Source organism: Alosa sapidissima, chromosome 1 (assembly GCF_018492685.1).
Source record: "Alosa sapidissima isolate fAloSap1 chromosome 1, fAloSap1.pri, whole genome shotgun sequence".
NCBI lineage: Eukaryota > Metazoa > Chordata > Actinopteri > Clupeiformes > Clupeidae > Alosa > Alosa sapidissima.
This window is the reverse complement of record NC_055957.1, coordinates 28,230,762-28,256,629: the sequence shown is the minus strand read 5'-3', so window position 1 is coordinate 28,256,629 and position 25,868 is coordinate 28,230,762. Positions and strand designations below refer to the sequence as shown.

Below are 25,868 nucleotides of genomic sequence, written 5' to 3'. Positions count from 1 at the left end.
AAAAGTACTGAATCTACAATATCCTAAAACTTGTATAAAGACATTAGTTACTTATGTAGCGGACCTTTAACTGCAGGTCAAACAATTTTATTTCTCTAGCCAATTTTGCTTAAACTCTTTAAGATCAAGATTCAAGGAAACACTCCAGCAAATAGGGTTTAAAAGTCCTGCAGTCAAGTGCTGTATCACTGAAAGTCATCCATGGTCACTTCAGTGATGACCTGTGCATGAGTGGTGAGTGCAGTTTGGTATTGGAAACTAATAGCACTCTTGTACAGACATTACATGTCTCACCCTTTCCTTTTTATTAATGTAGGTATATCCTGTCTCTGAGTCGTATGCCTGCCAAGCAGAGCCCCAGATGATGAAGATGAGAGAAAGTGGGAATGCAGGCCGAAGATGAAAGGTGTGTGTGTGTGTGTGTGTGTGTGTGTGTGTGTGTGTGTGTGTGTGTGTGTGTCTGTGTGTGTCTGGGGAAGGGGGAAGGGAACGAGGAGGGGTACATGGATGAGGCGGGATGTGAGGTGATATCAGTGTATTTGTGTGTGTGTGTGTGGTGTATGTTGGGGTGGGAGGAGGGTTGTGGGGTGGAATCGCTTCTTCATATAATGGGGCTAACGTGACCTACATACCCGCCCATCTCCTTATTAGCATAGAAGCTCAGGTCTGTGACGACCACGGCAGCAGTGACTTGAGACTGGGAGGGACAGGGGAGCGCTGGAGTCGGCCATTTACGTCAGAGCCTTTGTTTTCTTAATCTATCTTCCTCATCTCAGGCCACCTCAGCATGCAGCAGTGCCTCTCTTTCCCTCCACTGGCTCACCAGCAGATGCCCTTTGCCTGAGTTATTTATTGTCACTCACACTCAAACCTGCTCAAACTGTGTGTGTGTGTGTGTGGGGGGGGGGGGGGGGTCATAAAGAAATGCACATTTTCATAAAGAAATGCAAATGTTTTGATATATTCTTGATATAATTGTTTTCTACTACTGTACATCTACGCTGTATCCTAACTGTGAAATGTCCTTGTGAGAAGGTTCTCTCCCTATCTGAGGTCAATTTAAAGGAACATGGCAACATTTTTTAGAAATTAGCCAACTTGCCCTGGGATTTGCAGAAGTAACAACAAGGATATTCAGGTGCTACGTGCAAATTAGTGTTAATGTCGTCAGACGAAAAAACTGTATGTTCGTCAACGACCTTTTTTGACTATGACTAAGACGAGACTGCACTAATGTCCTGAAATACTCACTGATTAAGACTATATTAACATGCATTATTGTTCACGAAAAAAGACGAGACTAAAACATTTTGCATGAAATAAAAACTAAGATAAAATCTCTCTTCATTTTCGTCTACAAAATGAGAAGACAGAATATCTAGCTGTTACTCTTTCAAAATATTCCGAATGAGTTCAGAAGTAATTTGTTATTAAAAAAGAAAAAGACTAAAATGTTTTGCCTAAACCTTGAGTAAGATACCTTGAGTTCTCTTTTGACTAGACTAAAATGACAAGACTTTTAGTCGACTAAATCTTGACTAACAAAAATTATATTTGAATGACTAAATATGACAAAGACTAAAAAGGACATTTCGCCATAAGACAAGGACTAGAGCATTTTCTATATCTTAGTCAGTCACAAAAGCATTTTGACAGTAGTTGGCTTAAATTCAGGAATAAATGGAGGAAATGTGGCGGCCTCTGATGAACGCTGTCCTAATCAATGGGCACAAATATAAGGCTGTTAAACTTCTATATTAAAATAGATATTATTTAGATCCAAATAATAGTCTTACAAAAACCCACTGCTGACCTAAAGCTCAGGATTCATCATGATCATCACACTAATTATCCCTTACGTGGATAGTGTTGAATTTCTTTGTACAATTATAAGTCAGGACTTTTATTTCCCATTTTCACCGTATGAGCAGGTTCTCTGTGTTATTTCCAATTTAAGGTGAGTAGGGGCCAATTGCTTTCTGCTGTTCATCTCCATTGGAGATGATATACAGTAAGATGGAGGTGTTAATGTTTAAATACATTAAACACATTAGTAAAGTGTATGTCTTTATTTCCCATTTCCCTTATGTTCTCAGAGTCATTCGTTGTTTTTTTGAGGCTGGAGTCGGAGTGGGTTTTCTGTGTCTCTGTCTGCTGCTGCCACCGCTGCTCATTTCCTCCCTGGTGTGTTCTAGTTAGCGGTAGCCTCGCTCAGGGCGGCCATTCATCACCCAGCTAAAATGATAGATGTTCCTCACACAATAAGCAAATGCACCATGCATACAAAAATAACCTGTGGGGGCTGAAGAAGATACCAGCGCACCCCCACCACCCTCTTCCTCCTCCTACACCCCACCTTCCCCCACTCGTTTGCTCTCTCTCCCTCTATCTATCTCTCTCTTTCTCTATCCCTCTTGCTCGGTGTGGAATGCATTAAGTGTTGGGCTCAAGAATAACTGCTCTTGTATGATTGCACATTGCCAACTCACTGATTAGACTCCGGGAGGCTGCGCTCAAGTATTGGGTTGGCAAATTGCATAACGATAGGCTTCTGGTTGGTTTAGACACCTGAGAATTCACAGATACGCACACTAACATAGACAGGCATGCACACACACACACACACAGACATTTAAACACACACACAAACACATATGCCTATATACATATGCACACACACAAATATGTGTCATTACTGAGCAGCTTATTAAAGCAGAAACACAGTATACACCAGCTTAATCCACCTTATTTACCAGCTAAGTGGAATCAATACAGTATTGACCCTGCGAAGATCACCGCATTCCTGGGACCCACAGCCGTGTAACGCCTGATGCCCAACAGCAACAGCCATCGGCCTCACCCCAGAGCTTAACACAGAGGCACATCGATTCATTCCCAGCTCTATTGAACAAGCCCAGGCTCACCACGCCATCACACACACACACACACACACACACACACACACACACACACACACACACACACACACACACACACACACACATACAATCCCAGATCACTTAAGATGCCAAGAGCAACAGGTTTATGATGGAAGCATGGACCCAAGCGCAGGGGTCAAAGTCCAGCCTGTCCGTCCCTCAATTCCACTGTCCCCTGTGCTTTAGTGTGCTGCCCTCGGTGTTGCACCCATGAGAATATTATGGCACCCTTATCTATAGCAGCATCTGGGGTGGTTGCAGATGATCAGACAAACAGCGTACTCTAAGCCAAGAGCAAGTGGAGAGATGTGGAGAATAAAATGGATCAGATTTTTTCTCTTTTCCCCCATTGCTAGCTGGCAGCATTAGAGACTGTGTTATGAGTTAATTGAATGCTATGGCATGATGACGCATTATCACTGCAAAATGAATGCCTGATATTTAGTCGTGGCTGGCACATGTAAGATGGAAATATAACAAGTATATAGTATATATACTCTTTTGATCCCGTGAGGGAAATTATTATTAAGTACAGTCCAAATGTATTGATGTACATACCCTTTCTATTGATCAATAGGACTGACTGGTCTTAAAGGAGAAGTTTAAATTGGGACCAAAATCACGTCAATCGGTGAAGTTTTGAGTAAGACTGGAAACAGAAATGTTCTTTCTGGTATACAACTGTGAGCACTAGCAAGTATTAGATAGCTGGATATTTGGCAGGCTGAGAACAAGCAAGGTTTTTGGTTGAAATAAAAAAGAAGGCAGAGGTATTATCTTCCCTGGGAATGCATGCACACACACACACTCACACAGATACACACACACACACACACATACTCACACAGATACATACTCACACAGACACACACATACCTCGCTTCAGTCTGTTCTAGATCAACAAGCTGCGTAAACATCAGCCACATTCTTCAGGGGAAATAACAACACTCCGTTTCAAGACATAATGTGATGGCAGAGAATAAGCAACAACAGCACAGAAAATATTACTCTAAGTATTAGTATTTCATTAGGGTGGTATAGTGTGATGGAGTGTCAAGACGTGCTTTAAGATGCTGTTGAATAAATGTGGCATTTAGTCAGATGTATTGAAATTGCCAGGGCAGCTGAACCTTGGGGCAACCTTAACTGCCATTCCTTCAGTCTGGTTGGAGAAGTTTATTTAAACCTGTTTTGTTCTGACTAAACAATGTTGCATCAAGATTCCAAGATCACTAACAGATTAATTAGTGCTCAGAATTCAGGGGGAGGAGCCACAGTAAGTATTAAATGGAAGTTGATCTGTTGCTATCCACCCGCGGGTTGTATTTACATATTTACAAAGCTTTAATTACTGCACTCACACAGACAGTGCTGAAAGGGAAAGAGAAAAGAGAGAGAGAGAGAGAGAGAAAGAGCAACCTGGTGCAGGAGTGTAAAGGTCTCTCCCTGCCACCCGAAACCCAGTACCAGTCAATTACACAGCCTGGCTCCTCTCCTCCTCCACCCTGCTTCTCTCTGCATCTCTTCCTTTCAAAGCGGTTTATTCAAATTTCATGCTAATTGAATGGACTTGTTTGCATGGCAATTAGGCTTATTTGTGAATTTCTTTCTCTGTGTTGATGAAGTTCCGACACATTCAATCAGGGGGAAAATACAGGGGTGAGAGGATCGGATTCGACCTTGAAATTGAGCAACTGATCGTGGCAGCCTGGCGCCTGAGAGAGGGAGAAAGAGAGATAGAGAGAGAGAGAACAATATTGTACAATCGCACTGCTGTGCACCATGAGAGGATTATGACTAAACAGTCTCTTCAATATAATTTATTTTATTTTATATTCTATTGCGCTTAAATTATTTTTTTGAAAATATATGTTTTTACCTTTACTGTACTTTCCATAATTAACCATAGCTATAGAAAACGCCTTGTTTTTATTGTCCATGTTCATTCTTTTGTCCTCTCATTATGACTGACAATTACAGCCCGTATGTAAATGTCCTGGTGTCCTTGCCACCTCTCTCTGTTCAATACCCCTCCCAACTGCCATTCCTTCCTGTCTGATAGGGCGTCCAACATGAACACAACCTCACGGGGAACACATGGAACAATGCCTGCAGCCAAGCCTGTGTTGCATAACAACCGCTTATTGCATGAAAGTTTATGACATGTTAGACCAAGGGCCAAAAGAGCCCTATACCCTTCATGGATGGATTGGAGCTAGTGGGGGATTCCTGCCTGGTATGAATCACTGTGGTAATTATGTGGTTGTGTGGTATAACGGTTAGGGTATGCGTTGTGTGAAGGTATGGGTTTTATTAATCCTCTCATCTTTTCTTTTCCCGTCGACCCATGCCAGATCAGGGCCAGGTCTGAGCCAGATGTGCTCCAGACTATCTGGGGAGTCAGGGCAAAGGCGAAGGGGGCATGTTCATGGTGACTCAGGAAACTGATATAATGACCCATAATCAGGTCCATCTGGGCCTGAGCTGCAGTGGGCCAGCCAGAGCACCGTCTCATTCCATGCTCCACATTCCAGGTTTTGTGCTTTACCAAAACCATTTTCTACCAATCTTTTGAAAAATTGAAGTGATAATGAGTTTGCAGTTGTTTATTAAGGAACGACTCAACACATTTTGTGAATTTGATCACTGTACCTTAAACTCCTGGCTGGTTAATTGAACAAATGATGGTATATTTACCATAAACTAGGTTTCTGCCATTTAAATACATAAAGTTTAAGTAAATAAAGTACAAAAGAGAAAGGAGAAAGACATACCAGAAAGAGAAGGGACTAGCGTGCTTTAAAGGACAGCAGAACATTACACAGACAGTACACAGTACAGAGAGGAGAGAGAGAGAGAGAGAGAGTTAGACAGAGTGAGAAAGATGAGGTAGAGGGATGGAGAGAGAGAGCAGTTGGGGTGGAGGAATGGAGAGTGAGATAGAGAGAAAATGGGGAGGAGGGATAGAAAGAGAGAGAGAGAGAGAGAGAGAGAGTCGAAAGAGGTCAACCAGAGATTATAAAACAAAGCCTGACCCAACCTGGCCTATTTCTGACAGCAGTCTTTACCCTTTTTTCAAAACAAGAAATGCTAGAATGAAGAAAGACAACACTGGAAACAAAGAAAGAATGAATGAATGTACGAAAGAATTTAAGAAAGACTGAGACTCCTTATACTACTTTTACACTCATTCTCCTCTTCTGCAAATAAGATAAGAGATGCAGAGTAACTGTGAAATGAACACTCCGATGAATGTAGCTAACACGTTGTGTAATAACACAATGACTGCAGCTTTTTCTAGTGTCACAATGTAAAAAATATTTTAATAATTCCATTTTGAAAACAGCATGTGTGTGCGTGCGCGCATGTGTGTGTGTGTGTGTGTGTGTGTAAGAGAGAGGTCAGTATGTGTACAGTTGTTTGTTTGTTCATGAGTGAGTGATACTCAGGCAGGTGAAAGGCAAAAACACAAAAAGAGAACATTTACACAATAAAATCTCTCTTGTTCTCCATCACCCTAAATGTAGTGACATTTGCTTGTGTTTGACCAAACATTTATTGCTAAAAGCCTGTACTAATACTCCTTATTTTAAGGAGGAAAAGACTCTTCCTCGAGGAAGGCACTCATACCCAGCTCTAAATGCGCACACATTTGTCTTATAAATGCGCGTGGTTGCAGGATCTGACTTGGTGCGATTGTGCCATTATAATTGCCCTCCATGCCTCATCTTGGTCTGTGGGGGCGATACATATATTGTTGACAGTCTTGCCCAGAGCCGATGCTACAGGGCCCCTTTCTCCCCTTCCGGGGCCCCCTGCTTTCCCCGCCCCCACCCTCTCTTGCAGACACAGCGTGTGTACAAACTACAGACACGCAGAGGTACAAAGGGCCCGGGCTGCAGTCTTTAGCCATTACTGCAGGGAGGCTTGCAGCTGCCAATCCCCCCCTTCACAAACACAGAAAGGGAAGAAAAAAACACAGCCTTGTGTTCCCTTTTTAAAAAATGGCTGTCTGTGGCTCGTATGCACATTCAGAGATTGTTTTCTTTTTTTTAATTTGCGAGGAGAAAAGCTCCTAAATGTGTTTACTCCCCGAGTTTCTATGTATTTGTGAGCCTTCTATTTCAGCATGAGCTGGAGATGTTGAGACCTAGGTAGGCTGGTTGTGACTGCCAAGTGCCATTCTTTGTGAGTGACATCAGGGCTTTTGCGGGACTAAAGGCACTCTTCTCAGTCCGTGCTGGAGAACAGCCCTAAACCTCACAGACCACAACTATACCCCTGTCACCCCTAATGCTACATCTCTCTCCCTCTCTCTCTAACACACACACACACACACACACACACACACACACACACACACACACACACACACACACACACTCCTGCACTACTAACTGTGCACTCCTAGCTCTCTCTGCTCTTATTGCTCACTCTCTCCTTCCTCTTGTCTATCCCTCTCTCCTGATTCTACTTCACTTCTCTCACCCATTCTGTCTCTCTCTTTCTCTCTCTATCCCTCTCTTTTGTACCACTAACTTTGGAATCTTTTTGAGTGCAGCTGCGGGTTCTCTCTCTCTCTTGTTCTCTCTCTCTCTCTCCTTTGCTCTCCCTCTCCTTCTTTCTCTCTCTCTCTCTCTCTCTCTGTCTTCGGTAATGTGGAGTGCTAGAGCTCCACACGAAATCATGCAAAATTTAAGCGCACATCGACAGCGCAGCACAAGGAGGTCTCTCCCCAGCTCTCGCAATCAGATTCATTTCTATTCACACCTTCACAGAGGCATCTTCCACACACATCAGAGAACAGCTATGCTTCAGGAACGCTTAAAATATGCACACCAAACACACAAACACACACACAGTACATACGAGCACACACACACACAGGCACACACACACGCACACTTACATGCCCCCCCCCCCCCCCCCCCCACACACACACAACCCCACACATACACATACACTGAGGCAATGGCAGAGAAAAAAATGGAGTGTGTTGTCTGGTAAGTCCTGTGAGAGGAGAGAGTGGGTAACTTATCCCTCTCTGCTTTCAGTGGCTTTCCCTCAGCGTTAACCACAGCACCCGGGCCAGCTCATCGGTTTAAAGAGGCATGGCTCTCATACCCGTGTCAGCCCCACATGTCCGGGCGTAAATAATGAGATTTGGCTCAATTAGGAATGTCTGGAGGTGTCAAGCTCAAGGAAGGAGGGAAAATACAAGTAGTAACACTTAAACAATGTACATGCACAGGCACACACACACACACACACCACACACACACGCACGCACACACATACACACACACACACACACATACACACACACATACACACACACACATGTGCATGTACACACACACACACACACACACACACACACACATACACACACACACACACACACACCACACACACACACGCACACACGCACACACACACACACACACACACACACCACACACACACACACACGCACGCATACACACACACACACATACACACACACACACACACACACACACATGTGCATGTACACACAAACACACATATAGAACACACAAACACACACACACACACACACACACACACACATGTGCATGTACACACAAACACACATATAGAACACACAAACACACACACACACACACACATGTGCATGTACACACAAACACACATATAGAACACACAAACACACACACAAAGGTCAAACAGACACATATTGACAAATATTACACATATTACCTCTCACGCATGCACGCACACATGCACACACACACACACAGAGATACATGCACAGGCACACACACACACACACACACACACACACACACACACACACACACACACACACACACACACACACACACACACACACACACACACGCACACATGCTTGCGGCCTCTGTCTGAGATAGCATCTGACTAGGGATGCTTTGAGAAAGCACAGGGCTCCTTGTCCTACTCCCCCTCCCATCAACCCCTGGACCTCAGCGTGGCCAGGCAGCTCCGGGCCGAAGGCGGGCCGGCCCTGCCCCGTGTTTGGACGTCTGCTCTGTAATGCCACACACCTCGAGTCTCCCCAGATTGCAGCACTGTGCTCTGGCTAGTGGTTCTAAAGCACATGCACAACGGCGAGTTGTGCAGCGGGAAAATACTCTTAGTCTGAGCTTCTGCCATATGCTTGTGATGATGAATATGCATTTGTGTAAAACAGATTTATAATCATTACTTCACACACTGACATCACATATTAATTATGTAAAGGGCTACCTGTCACAAGTAAATAAAATCCAGCATAGTAGACTGTTGTGGTTCATCCTTCAAAGAAGTTGTTTTTGTATTTTGATACTAATTAGAGCAATTACAGTATGATATTAAGGGGAGGATCAAATTAAGTGCTTCCCTGCATTTACTTCAAGAGGTTTCTACCTTAATGTTCTGCAAGCTCAACTTCCACACAGTGTTTTAGCCTGATCTATTTTACTCACATAGTCCCAGTGGCCCCCAGAACCATATCTTGGAGACTGACAAGTCTGGTCAGCATGGGGAGCAACCCACACACACACACACACACACACACACACACACACACATACACACACACACACAATCCAGTCCAATATCCATCACAAGGGCCACTTTCATGAAGGCCTCTGGCCATGTCATCACCTTTGCTGAAGATGCTTATTGAAAAGTGAGCTGTGGTGGACATCTTTTTGTCAGCTGGTTTGAATTGTCAAGATGACTGCGCCCTTTAAAGGTGAGGTCAGATATTGAGCATTATGTATTTGTTTATGTTTATGTTCATATTTAAATTTCTTAGCAGACTCTTTTGTCCAAAACAACGTACATTATATTTTAATCAAGGATCAAACAAAACACACCAGGGAGGTAGCTCACCCTGGGTAGGCCTACTCCCAGAGAAACTCCACACAACAATTGTTTTTGTTTTGTTTGGGGGACAGGCTGCCCCTGATTTATTTGTGTCCAGTATTTGGAGCCTGGGCTGCATACAGAGACAGTGTTGGTTTACAGTGTCCTCACAGGATGGGTAGCTAGTGGATCGTGAGGAGATGTTCGCTGGCTGTGACAAAAATATTATTGGCTTGAATTTGCGTACGATTGCTGACTGCACCTTTAACAATAAATTAGATGCCTAGATGTGCACTGTTTAGCAGTTCTGTCCTATTTCTGTGCCATTAAATAATTTATAGAAACAATAGTTTCCAACCTCGATCTATGTTTGTGTTTGTGGATAATTGCTAACAACAGATAATTGCTAACAAATGGTTAGCATCTTGTTGTCATCATAGATATACACCATTGTCCGTTAAGTTCTATTAGGTGAGATACGCCAGAGACTTTCTAATGAGGAGACACAGCACTCAAAAAATCCTCCATAGAAATGCATGGGGTTAGTTTGTAACGCCAATATGGTCATTGTCTACACATATCCCACCCCTTCCTCGGCAAAATGTCGACATGTGAATACATTGAGCCAATCATGTGGTGTGATGTGAATACATTGAGCCAATCATATGGTGTGTTGTGAAGAAATCGTGCCAATCATGTGTTGTGAACTCGCCACTGGAGCATAATTGGTGTCGTGAAGCCTTGCGCACGCGCATTTCTGCTGAATAGGATGCCCTATGAGTGCCCAAAAAGCGTTGCAATATGGCCGCCGAGTGGAGGGACTTGCCTAAAAGGACTTTGGATACGCCAATGCGTCCGCCATATTGGTAAGGGCAACACTTACCAGCAAATTAATGTATGTCAAGAGCTGCAGGTGTTTTGGTCAAAATGACATATTGAGCCGAGTCAGTATTTAAAGTTGCAATTTACTTTGACATAGCAAGCTTTCCCTCAAGTCTGTCACTGTTATGCTATTTCTGTAATGCATATACTCAAAACTACTCTGATTAATGTGATTTTGGTTCCCAGCTAAAGTTTACACTCGTTATCATCCCAAAATATTTTTTTCTTAGACCAAACTATTCTGTTAATTTAAATGAACCTAGTCTCACTGGTGACTGTTTAGCCAGTTCTCCACATTCGCTACCAAATACAACAACCATCAGTTATTTATTTGGCCATTCCCATACATCTAAGGTGCTACAATTTGTGCACAGCCCACGGTGCCCATTTTCTGTCAATTTCCCCACAGGACGTCCTGTTTTGTAATTGACCTCCATTCATTTGATTCCCTGTCTTGCCCCTATATGGCTGCGTCGTACAAGTATGTCTTGTGAAGCCAGTGTGGTATCTAGGTTTCTATATTGATGGTTCTTACAACTTAGAACTGGAACCCATCTGATTCGGTTTTTACTCAAATGTGACGTAATTCCCAGTTACTAGAAACCACTTGAATGTAGCTTAGGTTAGGTTAAAACAGAGTAAGTGGTAAACCCTTGAAAGAAGAGCACTTCCCTATCGTTTTGCTAGATATCTAGGATAACAAATGTATTCTCTTTGGAGGCCTGCCATATGGGGGTTGACTTACCCCGGTTTGTCACTACCATGTACTTAGAATATAGCCCACTAAGATGTCACCCAAAACAACCCTTTCATTTAGCCGTCTAGAAAGAGAGACAGGGAGAGGACTTCCCAGTTGGCTATAATTTTTTGGCATAATAAAGAGAGGCTAGAGACTGAGGCAGCAAGGTTAAACAAACTTTGATTGCTGTCATGCAAACAAAGATAGGCCTACTGCATTTCTCTGAACAAACTCAGATTTCATTGCACACTGATAAATGGCCATAAAAGAACACTATCCAAACAATTTACATGCAACAGAACAACAGGCCGCTGGCTGTTTTCTGGGTACACATCCAGCGCTAAGACATGCATGTCCCTTAGGACTTCTGGCAGGAAAGACCTTAAAATTAGAATTGACATTAAAAACCCCTCCACTTTTATAAGAGCATTGGGTGAGTACAAAACATAGAGGAGGTGCTGATAGTCACCTTATTGTAAAGTCGGCAAAGTTTGAATAATTGATGGTAATCTGTTATGAGCATTATCTATAGCTATCTTGACAAGTAAGTTGACACATCTCCATTGTCAATGTCGTCTCCATTTCTAAATTTCTTCCTAAATGTAACCTGTATGTATCACCATGAGTTTGTTTACCAAGAGTGACTGACACTCCAAAACACACTAAAAAATATGCTGCCAACCTATTTCAGATAAGAATTGGTAGGCCTAGGTCTAGTTCCTTTTGGAAGAGGCACGCTGAAGAATGATTCCTAATGCTTATTAGATTGAACTGATATAGCCTATTGGGTATTTTAACATAGGCCTACCGGTATAAGTAGGCCTAGATAGGTTAAATAAAATATATGAATAAAAAACAATGCATTCAGTCAGTAACGTTTGTTTTGAATAAAGTTAGGCACTTTTCTTTGTACTTGCTCTCAGTAAGCTTACGTTTTAGTTATCTAATTCAAAATGTACTAATTTCTTATTCTATCGGAGGGAGGGTGAGACGCTGACTTGAACAGCTGCTTCATGACCCAAAAAACTGTCAGTCTTTCCCTGGAATAAATTGTGGAATGTTCCATTTTATAATGCAGGGATTTCGAATTGTCAAAGCTCTCTTAAACTGCATATAACTCTTAAATAATTCAAAAACTAAGATATGTTTCAAGTGTGTAAATGTAGGAATTCTACTGTGCGTAATTTGTTTGAGACAGACTACGCGAATGAATACGGTAGAATTAAAGAACATACCGTGTCACCCCCACATTACAGAGCCTTGTTTCGAGCAGACCATAGTAGAATCAATTCACAGAGTGGGGAGCTTGAAACCGTCAAGTCATGCTTGTGAGCTGAGTTGGGAGAAATAAGTGTTGAACAGTTTGGATTTCATTTCAGTATTCTGCGATGTGGTGTTTGCACGCGCTTGCAACGCGCGCGTGTGTGTATGAGAGAGAGAGAGAGAGAGAGAGAGAGAGAGAGTGTGTGTGTGTGTGTGTGTGTGTGAGAGAGATGTTATTATTTGGCCATTTTCATACGAACGAATTGATTGTAGTTTGCTCACAAAACCCGTTTCGATTCAAAGAGTTAGCCTACTGAGTTTCTAGCCTGTGATCCGGCTAACGAAAGTGTGTGTGTTTCATAGACTGTCACCCATTGATCTTAAAAGGAGTGCGTTAGGCTTTAGGCTATTACCCAACACCATACTGTCCGTTGCGGCGGGAACAACATTACACATTATTTATCCAGAGAAAACGACCAGAAGACCATAGACAAATGATGTTACGTCATTATTATGTTTTCCCGGTCAGTGTAGGCTACTAAGTGGTGGTGATAGTAGGCTACATGTACAATAACTTCTAATTCAGTGACTGTGTGGACTAGTAGGCTATCCTCCCTAAAACACAAAGACTATGGATGTGGTTGGCCTTCCAAAGTTACTCCCGCAGCAGCAGCAGCAGCAACAACCTGTCAGATACCAGAGCAGATAGGCCACCTATTTTCTCCCACATTGTCCTTGCCTTGCCTATAAATCAGAACGTAACGTGATCAATACCCCCCCCCCCCCCCCCCTCATTCCTAGACAGGGAATAAAAACGCGTCTAACCTCGTATACTTCATGGAAATGTAGAAAACAAACGATTAAGGGTTTCAATATTTTCATTTCATTGTGGAAAATAAAGATTTTGTTTCCAGATAACAACACTTATTTTGAAATCTTCCATGGTCAAGTCCACTGCAGCCTAGGCATGCCACCAGTGATGGATCCATTTCATATCTAGCAGAAGAGTGCCCCCTGTGTGCCTACAATAGCAATGACGCTCACCTTTGCACACTTAATCAGCTTGATTGAAATAGCAGACTGTGTTGTCAAATCAGTGAATTGATCCTCATAGTCCTCTCCCCTAGCTGTCCTTTCAGTGTTTGCGGTAAAAAGAATAAATAAAAAATTCCTGTGTTTGCACACAGTCCTCTTGGCTCTGTAAATGGAAAACAAATAAAATGGCCCGGAACAAGCCAAACAAATCCAGCTAATCAACACGTAGGCCCACTTCAGGAGCATGGGACCTAGCCACGGAATCTAACTAAGAACCCCGTAAGGGCTCGAACCAGTATGTGGTTGGTTGGGATGCTGCTGCTTGCGCCACAGCCTCACCCTGTGAGGTGTATCTTTAAGGGGACCCCAGTGGCTCTGAAACTTTAGAATAAATCCAGCCTTGACTTGAGGTGGGCATATTGGGCCAGATTAGGGATGGATCGGACGGAGTCCAGCGCCCTCATTTTATTGACTGATGACTAAGATACTACTCTGATAATGATAATGTCATCCCCTGAAGGATATGAAGTCCAAAGGGTAGTATATCCTCTCAGCTGCTAAGTGGCTATAGAGCACTGTAATAATCTCTCTATTAGAAACAAGACTTCCATCAGAGATGAAAGAATGTATTGAAGCCAACTGATATTTGGACAAGATTTTATGTGTTATAGTTATGGTGTATACTATAGTATAAGAAGTTAAAAGAAAGGTTACAAATAATAATGGAAAAAGCATTAAGCATAATAGTAATACTATGTCAATTGCAATATCAAGTGTTGCTGTGCAATCTGCTGTCAGCTCAAATGTATTTGTTTTAATGAGTTTTTAATTGTAAATGTCAGCAATATAAAAAAATATTTTTATTTTAGTTTTTTAGCTTTAGTCTCCCACCTGTAACATACAGTAGCTAAAAGCTCACAGGCAATGATATCATAATACAACATGCAGAAAAAAAATGTGCTCACAATGTGAACCCTCCACCACAGGACATCACAACAGGCACGTCATACAGTCAGCCCTTACATCACCAGTGCAAGGCCACGGATAGTGTCATCTATGACACACTACAGTATGTCTCTCTGTGTCTCACCCCGAATCTGAGGATCCCTCTCTCCTCTCCCCTCTTGGCTGCTGTGTGAATGGGGATAGGGGCACAGAGTGCACGACCATGCAAGCGGCGCAGAGCACATCTTGCCCGCTCGCTCGCTCACTCAGCATGAGTCATCAGGAGACAGTGGCATGCGTTCATCCCTCGTCATTCGCTACAGCTCTTGCCTGCAAGTAAATAAATAAATAAAAACAAAAAAGGGAATAAAACAGAAGATTGAAACACACATTCATCGTCAAGACGCGGAAATAATATTTCCTTTTTGTAGGGCTTGAGGAAGTTGCTGCTCATCTTCCGGCGTAGTCTTACAGGATGGCTGGAGGGCTGTTCATGGCTGCCATCTTCCCAATCCAACATCAGCAGCAATTGCAGTTCCACGGGGGCCCTGAACACACATCTTTCCCCAGATAGATGACGGAATCCTGCCCCAATTTGGCTCAGATGTGCTTGGTTAAGTCCCACAAGGTAACATTAACCAATTGTAAAACAGGTTATCAGATCACTGCACACTGTCAAAGTGGCAAACAGACAATCTCTCTATGTACTCTTCCGGTTCGTCTCACGTATCGCAGAGGTGAGATGATGTGACAGCAAAGTTCTCTATGAGATTATAGCCGTTAATCAATTGACCCCCCCCCCCCCCCCCTTACACACATACACACACACACACACACACACACACTTTTCTTACAGTCCTCCATTGATGAACTGTGCTGTGACATCATGAGATGAGATGGAAGAACACACAGTGACCTTTGGAGAGAATGTCAGTAAAACAATTACCACCACAAGGGAAACACACAGTTAGGCCTGAGCCAGTGTAACTCAGGTCTGTGTGATTAGACACTTCTAAGCCCTCTTATTTTAGGCTGGCGTTGTTACCCTGGTCGACATCCCCAAGGAAAAAGAAGCATCACTGTTATGTGTGAAAGTCTTACCTGAGCAAGTGTGTCACTAGTGTATTTGTGTCACTAGCAGCTGTATGTCTTAAGTAAGAGAGTGGTGTGTGTTGGTATGTGTGTGCATGTCTTTAGTAAGAGAGTAGTGTGTGTTGTTGTTGTTGTTATGTGAGTGCATGGTATACATGTTGTATGTCAACTATCTGTCCTGTTGATGTGAAGCTTTTCTAGCTGTGGGGCTCGTTGTCTTGGCGCCGACATTACAAAAGACAAAAGAGAATGCCCTGTACAAATACAAGGAGCCAACCTGCCTCATTATTAAAGAATAGGCTTTCATGACCGTTAAAGGAAAATAATGGCTTTTGTGTATCCATGTCCTCAGACCACCAAGTTGCTGGAAACAGATGTAATTGCACGTGGACTAGTTAGAACAGGTTGATTGAAATAAAAATAAAAAAGTAAATCCAGCTGGGCATGTTACAAATAGCCTGCACATGTTGTGAGTAGAATAAAATATCTCTTTACATGAACATTACTGTAAAGGAGTGCACCCAAGCAGATGGTGGGTCAGACTGAAGGATGTACAAATGCTGTGTTGTAGTCAAAAGGCATTTCTTTTATTATTATTTTTTTGTTAGGCTGCGCTGCACTCTGTCACATTACTCCCCCCCAAGACTGCACGTCCTCGTACACTCGGGAAAGGTAATCCGCCACAATGTTCTCTGGGCCTGCACGGTATTTCACAGAAAATCTAAATGGCTGTAATGATAAATACCACCTGGTCACTCTGGAGTTTGTGTCTTTCATCTTATCAAGCCATTGAAGGGCCCGATGATCTGTCTCCAGAATAAAATCTTTCTCCACCAGGTAGTATTTCAAAGAGTCTAATGTCCATTTGATGGCAAGGCACTCCTTTTCCACCGTGGAGTACCTAGTCTCCCTTGGAAACAGTTTCCTGCTCAGGAACACCACAGGTTTTTGCTCCCCGGGTGGCCCCTGCAGCAAGACTGCCCCCAGCCCTACTTCAGACGCGTCCGTCTGAACCAGGAAGGGCTGAGAAAAGTCAGGGCTCTGTAGAATGGGGTCCTTGGTCAAACATGTCCGTAAATCCTCAAAGGCTTTGGAACAGTGATCGGTGAGGTCAATCAGGGGTCCCGCCCTAGTGGAGAAGTGCGGAATGAACCGCCTGTACTAACCCACCACACCCAGAAAGGAGCGGACCTGGCGTTTGGTGGTCGGCACAGGGGTCTCCATGATGGCACTCACTTTCCCCACTTGCGGCTTGATGGTCCCTCCCCCGATGACATAGCCCAGGTACTGTACCTCCGACTGGGCTACAGCACACTTTTTAGTGTTGACGGTAAGTCCCGCCTTCTTCAACCTCCTCAGCACGTCCTTCACATGGACCAGGTGGTCTTGCCACGACCGGCTAAAGATGACCACATCATCGATGTATGCAGCGGAGTATTCCTCCGCCCCCTCGAGCACCTGGTCCATGAGGCGCTGGAACGTTGCTGGTGCCCCCTGCAGGCCAAAGGGCATATAACAGAACTGGCAAAAGCCAAACGGGGTTCTAAATGCAGTTAGAGCTTTAGCATCCTCTGCCATGGAAACTTGCCAGTATCCCTTACTGAGATCTAATGTTGTTAGGAAACTGGCACTGCCCAGGCGGTCAATCAACACATCAATCCATGGCATCAGGTATGGATCAAAAGTAGAAATGGATTTTACCTTTCTGAAGTCCATGCAGAACCTTAAGGTCCCATCTTTCTTTGGCACAAGCACTACCGGACTTGACCACTCACTGGTTGATGGCTCAATGATTCCCATGTTCCGCATGGAATCAATCTCTTCCTTGATCTTTGGGAGAAGCTGAGCCGGAATCCGGTAGCTAGGGAGCCGGACTGGACCAGCTGCCTTCAACCTGATGTGGTGTGCTGCCAGCTGGTTCTTGCCTGGCATGCTGCTGAACACCCCCTCAGGCACACATGCCCTCAGTTCCTGCTGTTGGGCCTTGGAGAGGTGGTCCAGGCTTATCTCTGTATCCTCTTCACGCTTGACTGGGAAGTACTGCTCCTCTATCTCTTCCTCCTCTCTGATGGCTCTGGCAAACAGGTGCTGCACCACCGCTCTCTCTCTAGGGTGCCATTCCTTTAACATATTTATGTGGAAAATCTGATTTTGCTTTTTCTTATCTGGCATGTTTATTTCATCCGTGACCTTGCCCGCCCGCCGTTGGACCACATATGGCCCCTGCCACTTTGCAAGTAAGCTGCTTTCGGACGTGGGAAGCAACAATAACACCTTCTGACCTGGCTGGAGAGATCTGTCTCTGGCTGAGGAATCATACCACTTCCGCTGTTTGGCTTGCGCAGTCTGCATATTCTCTTGCACCAGCTCGGTAAGGTGTTGCATTCGATCACACATCTTCAGCACATACGTCAGGACATTCATCTTCCGCTCTGGCTCCTCTCCCTCCCTCCTTCAGGACATCGAGTGGCCCTCTTACCTTCTGGCCATACAAGAGTTTGAACGGCGAGAAGCCAGTGGACGCCTGCGGGACTTCCCTGTAGGCAAATAACAGGTAAGGTAGCCAAACATCCCAGTCAGACCCAGAGTCTGACACGAACTTGCGGAGCATACTCTTCAGGGTCTTGTTGAATCTTTCGACAAGCCCATCGGTCTGAGGGTGGTATGGGGTGGTCTTAATGCCCTTGATTCCTAAGTACTTGTACACTTGCTTAAGCAGAGTAGATGTAAAATTAGACCCCTGATCTGTCAGCACTTCCTTAGGAACCCCCACCCATGAGACCAGCTGAAGAAAAACATTCGCCACTTGCCTTGCTTTGATGTTACGCAGTGGGAACGCCTCTGGATACCTTGTCGCATAATCAGCAATCACTAAAATGTATCTATTGCCCCTGCGACTTTGTTCTAATGGGCCCACTATGTCCATTGCCACTCTACTAAAGGGAACATCAATCACAGGCATTGTGACTAATGGAACTCCATCCCCTTTCCTGCCGGGTGCAACCAACTGACACATTGCACAAGATTTGCAAAAGTTAATCACATCAGCATACATATTTGGCCAATAAAACCGATCTACAATCCTGTACCAGGTCTTATTCTGGCCTAAATGTCCTGCCCATGGACTAGCATGCCCCAATTCCATGACTGTGGTTCTGAGAGCTCTAGGTAACACAAGCTGCTCTCCGTCTCCCCTATGACGATATAAAACGCCCCATTTAGCTTAAATTTTGGGCTTAAGGCATCCCCATAGTCATCTGCAATCAAGCCAGTATAGAAGGCTTTTAGGGTCTCATCTGCTCTCTGGGCCCTGACTATGTCTGCTGGAATTACCTTATCCAACTGATTATCGTAGCTAGGCTGTGGATAATTTTCAGTCAACTTGGTGCCCCTGAATTTCTCCCTTCTCTTCTGGCTTCTAGTCTTCTGCCTTGCTGTGTCTGCAAAAGGTAATATGTCCCATGCATCAGTGCTGCCTGCTCTTTTAGCCTGTGCCCTGGTAACTGCCATATTACATACTTGTTCTTGTTCCACAAGTGCTCCCAGCCCTGGAATATCCTTCCCCAAGACTACTGGATACGGCAATTGCTCTGCCACTGCTACTGTAACCAGATAAGACACCTTATCCACCTCCAGGTATACCTCAACAGTAGGGTACGATACCTCATCTCCATGGACACAACGGATAACAACCTCCCCATTATTAGCCAGTGTGTTGTGCTTAGCCACTAGCTCAGATCTTACAATGGTTTGGCTACTCCCTGTATCCACAAGAGCCTGCACCTGCTTCCCATTTACCCGCACCACTGTTAAGGATTCCCATTGCTCTAATGTGGCTCCCCCCTCCCTATTCTGAGGGATAAATGACACATGTGAGCTCCCGGATGATACAGCTCCCGGAGTCTGGTGAAAAGTTCCTTGGGTGACTCTCTTGGTAATATCTGTGTGGATCAAAAGCGATGCCTGTATGTCTCTGGATGAATCTCAAACTTCTCCTGGATCACCTCCCTGATCTTGTCATAATCCGTGGACTCCGAAAAATCCACTGCAATGTAGGCTGCTCTTGCTTTGCCTGTTAGTAATGGCACCAGATTGAGTGCCCATTCCTCCCTCGGACACCAACTTGCCACTGCAATTCATTCAAATGTCAAAAGAAAGTGTTCTATATCCTCATCTTCTGTGTACTTCTGCATTTTGGGTCCTCTCCATCTGCTGAACTGCACTGGATAAGTCTCCATCAGCTCCACTGCTAATGGAGTTGTGTCTGCTTGGACCCCTGCCATTGCTGGAACCACTGGAACTGCCGCTGCCGCTGGAACTGCCACCCTTGCTTGGAAAGGCACTGCCGCTAGACCTGGAACCGCCATCACCGCTGGTTGCACTGGCATCGCTGCTGGAACCGCCATCGCCGCTGGTTGCACTGGCACCGCCGCTGCCACCCTTGGGACATTTCCTGGGTCTGTCTGGGCTTCACTGGTCAGAAGACGCGTTGGGCTTGCTGCCGTTGACACCGGAGCTGAAATTGACAGCCGGGCCTGACCATGGCTCCTCCCAATCTCCAATCGCTCCTGTCGCACCTGATCTTGCAAGAGGTTAAATTGATGCACCATAGCCTTCCATCGCTGGTCTTGGCGGGCTTGCTCTTGCCTGGTGTTCTCCTCTTGCCTCTTCTGGGCTGCCAGGAGTGCCTGGAACATATTCTGCAGATCTTTCATAGAGTTCTCCATGGTTTTCTCAGCGCCACACTCATCTTCTGTTGCCTCAGCTTCCTCTTCCACATTATGGGCGTTCTGCTTCTTCTTCGGTGGCATCTCACCACCTTTCAGCCTGACCTGAGCACACAGTAGTTTCCACTGTCACCAAATGTAAAGGAGTGCGCCCGAGCGGATGGTGGGTCAGACTGAAGGATGTACAAATGCTTTGTAGTCAAAAGGCGTTTCTTTTATTATTATTTTTTGTTAGGCTGCCGGCAGGTTAATACAAAAACAAAACAATGATGATAAACAAACAAACACTTAGTCAAAATAAGAAATAAACACAGGGACGATGCCCACGCATAACTAGGCCTACCTCTGAGGTCTTTTGGCATGACCTCTCGCTACAGAGGAATCTCTCGTCTGAGCTAAACAGCCCCCATTTAAAACAGGTCTCTACCATGTAACGATATAAATCAATTAACACATACACATCATATTTTGGCCAACACAACATCCAGGCAATACACATTACTAAGAAACATTCATGTGCACTTACGATCATGCTCAACAAAACCTCATTAAGGAAACAAATATAAACCGTCTAGACCAGCGGTCCCCAACCGCGGGACATTCCTAACCGGGCCGTAGCCTATGACAAGAGTTTTTTTTTAAATGCATGCAAACTAAATAAACTCAATTTAATTCGCAATAATGTCACATTCGCAATAATACCCACTGACGATGGTGAGCCAGATACCTCAAAGAAAAAGAAGGGGTCATTCAATACGAAATATGACGAGTCATATTTAAAATATGGTTTCGCAGAGACCGGTGACTCGCATGCACCAAGTCCTTTATGTGTGGTATTTGGCGATAAGTTGTCAAACGAAGCAATGAAACCATCAAAGCTAATTCGACATCTAGAGTCCAAGCATCCTACACTTAAAGACAAACCCCTTGAGTTCTTTGAGCGTAAGAAACCCGAGCAAGAAGGACAAAAAACTAGTGCGTAAAGCAACCACATCGGTGAATGTGGCTGCGCTAAAAGCCTCATAGTGGCTAGTCGGATTGCTAAATCTAAGAAGCCCTTTACTACTGGGGAAGAGTTAATTCTGCCTGCTGGTAAAGGCATGTGCAATGAACTCCTTGGGGAGGCTGCAGCTAAACAAATAGCTCAGGTACCGCTTTCTGCAAGCACTGTCCATAGGCGAATTGATGATAGGCTGTCAGAGGATATTGAGGCACAGTTGTTAGAGAGGGTGAATGGGTCACCGTGGTACTATCCAAGTTGGTTGGTTGCAGGTCACTGGCCAGAGTGTTTGAGTTGCGAGAGCCGCTGCAGAGATTTCTTACAGAAAAAAAGTCACCGTTGGCTGCATATTTTAGTGATGAGGGCTGGGTGTCAAAACTCGCTTACCTGTGTGACATATTCGGGTTGCTAAATGACCTCAACCTGTCACTGCAGGGGAGAATGACGACTGTCTTTAAACTGGCAGATAAAGTCGCTGCATTTAAAGCCAAGCTTGATTTGTGGGTACGACGAGTGGATCGGGGTGTATTTGATATGTTCCAAACAGTAGTGGGGGTTTTGGGAGAGACTGAGGCAGGGCCCTTTCTCTTGCAGCTGGTGCGCGATCACCTTGTTGCGCTTTCAAATGAGTTTGAGCGTTACTTTCCATCCTCCAAAGATCCACGCCAAAGCAATGAGTGGGTCCGCAACCCATTTGTCAATATCCCAAATAGTCCTAACTTGTCAGCGCAGGAGGAAGAGCAGTTGATCGAAATTGCAAATGACGGTGGTCTTAAGAGTGATGTAGGCCAGTGTTTCCCAAACTTTTTTTCTGGGGACCCACTTTTTAAAAATGACAGACCATCGCGACCCATTTCACTTCAGATCTAACATGCAACATGCATGCAACCAGGGTGCGATTTGTAGGGGGGGGTGAGGATTTCCCCCCCCTCTGGTTTACATATCCCTACCTCGGCTAAATTATTTTTATCGTCGGGGGGGACAACATGTATCCCCCTCTGCCCCTCATATTGATTAATGCTACTTCATATAAGTAAAGCGCTGCTGACACAGTGGCTGCGTGATAATTTGGCCTTGATCGTGCAGGACATTTCAGAATGTCGAGTGTGTAATCCATCATAAATGATAGGTTCAATGGAAAAGTTAGCTGGACAAATGAAAGAAAACGAGAAGGATTCAGTAAAGCATAATAATGTGGAGGACAACTGCACGTAGAGTAGAACGTAGGCCTATTGTCCGAAGGAACCTACATTAAATGAGGAGATATTTGCTGAATGTCACAAAAAGTGTTACAGAAATTGCTTGGCATCGCTTATTCAATGGCTCTCTACCGAAACACCTGTAGTTTGCGGAGGACGAACGAGAAAGCACTCATTTGATAAATCAGTCAGTATAGTAGACAAATAACTTTTAGAAATAATCTGTACTGCAAAAACGAATGTTGGTGGGTATTTAAACTATCTAGCGGGTGTTTTAACAGCTGCAAGAAATAGAAGCTTCATGGTCTTTATGTTCTGGTTCGTAAATTATTTTCATAAAACTTCAAGTTGCCCTATAACTTTACTCTCCAAACTCTTCACTGCACTGTAGGCAATTAACTGACAGTATGATAGGCTATTTATTTTCTGTAGGCTACAATAAACACATTTATTTTTTCAACTTTTGCAATATTACGCACTTGGCTACTGAACGCAAATCAGCAGGAGAGAGAATGCACGTAGCCTACGCAGCGTGTAGCGCAATGTGTAGGCTATTTGGTTACCAACTAACACTGTTAGCCAATTCACTAACTTAAGACTTCAGTGCCATCATATACAACGTTTTTTTACACAACAAATACAGAAAGGATGGAGGCAGCAAAAGTAGAGAAGTCATTTCAGATGGGGCAAGAACAAGGTGAATTTGTATGCTTGTCAAAACGTAGTCCTACCCTCTGCATTAGAGGAGCTGATCATCATACCAAGCACACTCGCTGTTTAAAGTCATACACCACGGTAAACTAAAACTAAAATGTTACAAAGGTGGCAAAAATAATATAGGGTATTATTAGCCATGACATTACTAGGCTATGAATCGTTCGTTCATTTTTTTTTTTTTTTGGGGGGGGTTTACAAACTTATTCAAAATCATCCCCCCCCTCTGGTTTTTACACAAATCGCACCCTGCATGCAACCACCAATATTTAATTTATTAGACCACATAAATTGTGCTGGCGACCCAAATAAAATCTCCTGCGACCCACCTGTGGGTCGCGACCCAGTCTTTGGGAAACACTGAGGTAGGCTATGAGGAAACCTCTCTGGCGGGTTTTTGGATGAAAACCAAAGCAGAATATCCCGAGAAAGCGCTGAAAACGTTGCTACCATTTCCCACCACGTATCTATGCGAGACCAGGTTTTCGGCAATGACTGCAACTAAGACCAAATTGCGCAATCGACTGGACATTTCAAACACACTGAGGGTGTCACTTAGCCTAGAAATCTAGACGCACCCTAGCGGCGGCAAATATAGGATGACCCGCCAGGCTAGGTGTCACTGTCTTCCATCACCCCCAGATGGAACCTTCTTGTTGCAAGGAAACAAGCACAGGGCTCCCACTGATTATATTCGTAATGCACGTTTAGTTCCCATGTTTTGTTACCATATGTTATGCATGTTTACACATGATAGACGTAGCTTCAAGTTGTTCAATTTTCATAGTTCTTATTGTTCAATTTTCACTTCATCAAGTTCACATTTTTCACATTTTTAAGAGCTCGTTACCTTCACTGTTCATACATAACTGGAGCTAGTAATGCATGCACAACACGGAACATGGAACCCCCCCACCGGTCCGTTGAAAAAAAATGGGAATTAAACCGGTCCATGGTACATAAAAGGTTGGGGACCCCTGGTCTAGACACCCCTGCTCCAATGAGCGCTTCTCACTTCAAAGCGCGAAAAGAACGCACAAAAGTAAAGTTCTCCGTGCCCCGCACCTTGCTCCCCATACCCGGAAGACACTACAAGCAGGCAACAGGTAAGCATGTTAATGCATATCTCCACATACAGACCTAACATTTCTCTCTATCGGCTAGTAAGCATTGATGTTAAAAATGCGCGCTTATCGCTTACATTACCGTTCAGATAGAATATGCTAGTCGGCCCGACGCATATTGCGTCTTCATTTCCCGTACATACACTCACATAAACATGTTCCCACACACAGCAGGTCTTAAACCCACACACACAACTTCACATGTCCCCAATCAATGTTACAACCAGACACATATCGTAATCATAGGCTTTCATTTTCATTCCAACAAAAGTCATTGTTTGTGCTGCAGCGGGAAAACTGCCTTTGTCCGTGACAGATGCGCTGCACTCTGTCACAATTACAATATTGTGTTCTACAGTGATACTGGCTTATTATACATTGACAACTTGCACCCCTCAAGGTTTATTCATGTGCACAGGTTAGTAAATTGACAGTGTATTCAATTGTGACACTGTCAGGGAAATTAAGCCAGTAAGGATGACTGTGCTTCTAGGATGTATTACTATGTATGAAGGATGCTTGTAGTAGTTGTAAAACAAAGGGTGATTATCAGGGATGGATTACTGCACGGGCCTACTGGGCCCAGGCCCAGGGGCCCAAGGGGTCAGGGGGCCCTGAAGCCCAAACCTTTGCATGGAATCATTGCCTCAATATCAATACATCAGGATGTAGGCTATGAATCTGATTGAATTAAACTATTGGCCATCCCCAAAATGCACCAGAATACAGGAAATCACATCAAACAAATTAAACATTTTCTGGGGGAGGACCCCTCCCACATATGCAACAATTAGTGGGGGGCCCTTAATACATCTGGGCCCAGGGGCCTGAAAGTTCATGATCCGTCCATGGTGATTATGACATATTTTCTGGAGAAACTACGTCTTTATGCTGCCCCAGTGCAGGTGAGGAATGTCATTGTCCAAACGTGTTTCTTTAGAAAAACAATTGACACCTTTGTTCTTCTCCCTCAGTGCCTCAACTGGATTCCATGACTATGACGCGCGGTTTGGAGAAGACAACAGATTCCCCAACACACAAAGTTGAACGCCTGCCCGTAGTAGGCCTCCAGCTGTGGCTTGTTTCATCACTGTAAGAAGTAGTCGATCTCCATCTAGTGGTAACATGTAAATATGCCTTCTTTACCTCAACAGGGGCTGCTGGAACAACAGACTGAAGAAAGCAGTCTATCAAGTCTATCAGCAGTCAACCAAACGTAGAACACATCAGCATTTCCTATATTCCTATAAGAAATCAAACCATTGTGTAGATATTCAATTATAATCTAAATACCTATGTGATAAAAGCATTAGCATTTTTAAGATATTTTAGGTAT

At 44.1% G+C, this 25,868-nt stretch overlaps 1 long non-coding RNA gene across 1 annotated transcript; it reads left to right on the top strand.

Moving 5' to 3' along the window:
* The first annotated feature begins 2,505 nt into the window (after positions 1 to 2,505).
* LOC121714814 lies at positions 2,506 to 21,605 on the top strand. Its single transcript, XR_006033445.1, has 4 exons — positions 2,506 to 2,517; positions 10,154 to 10,161; positions 13,598 to 13,602; positions 21,529 to 21,605. It is a non-coding gene; the product is annotated as an uncharacterized LOC121714814 (long non-coding RNA).
* The last annotated feature ends 4,263 nt before the right edge of the window (positions 21,606 to 25,868 follow it).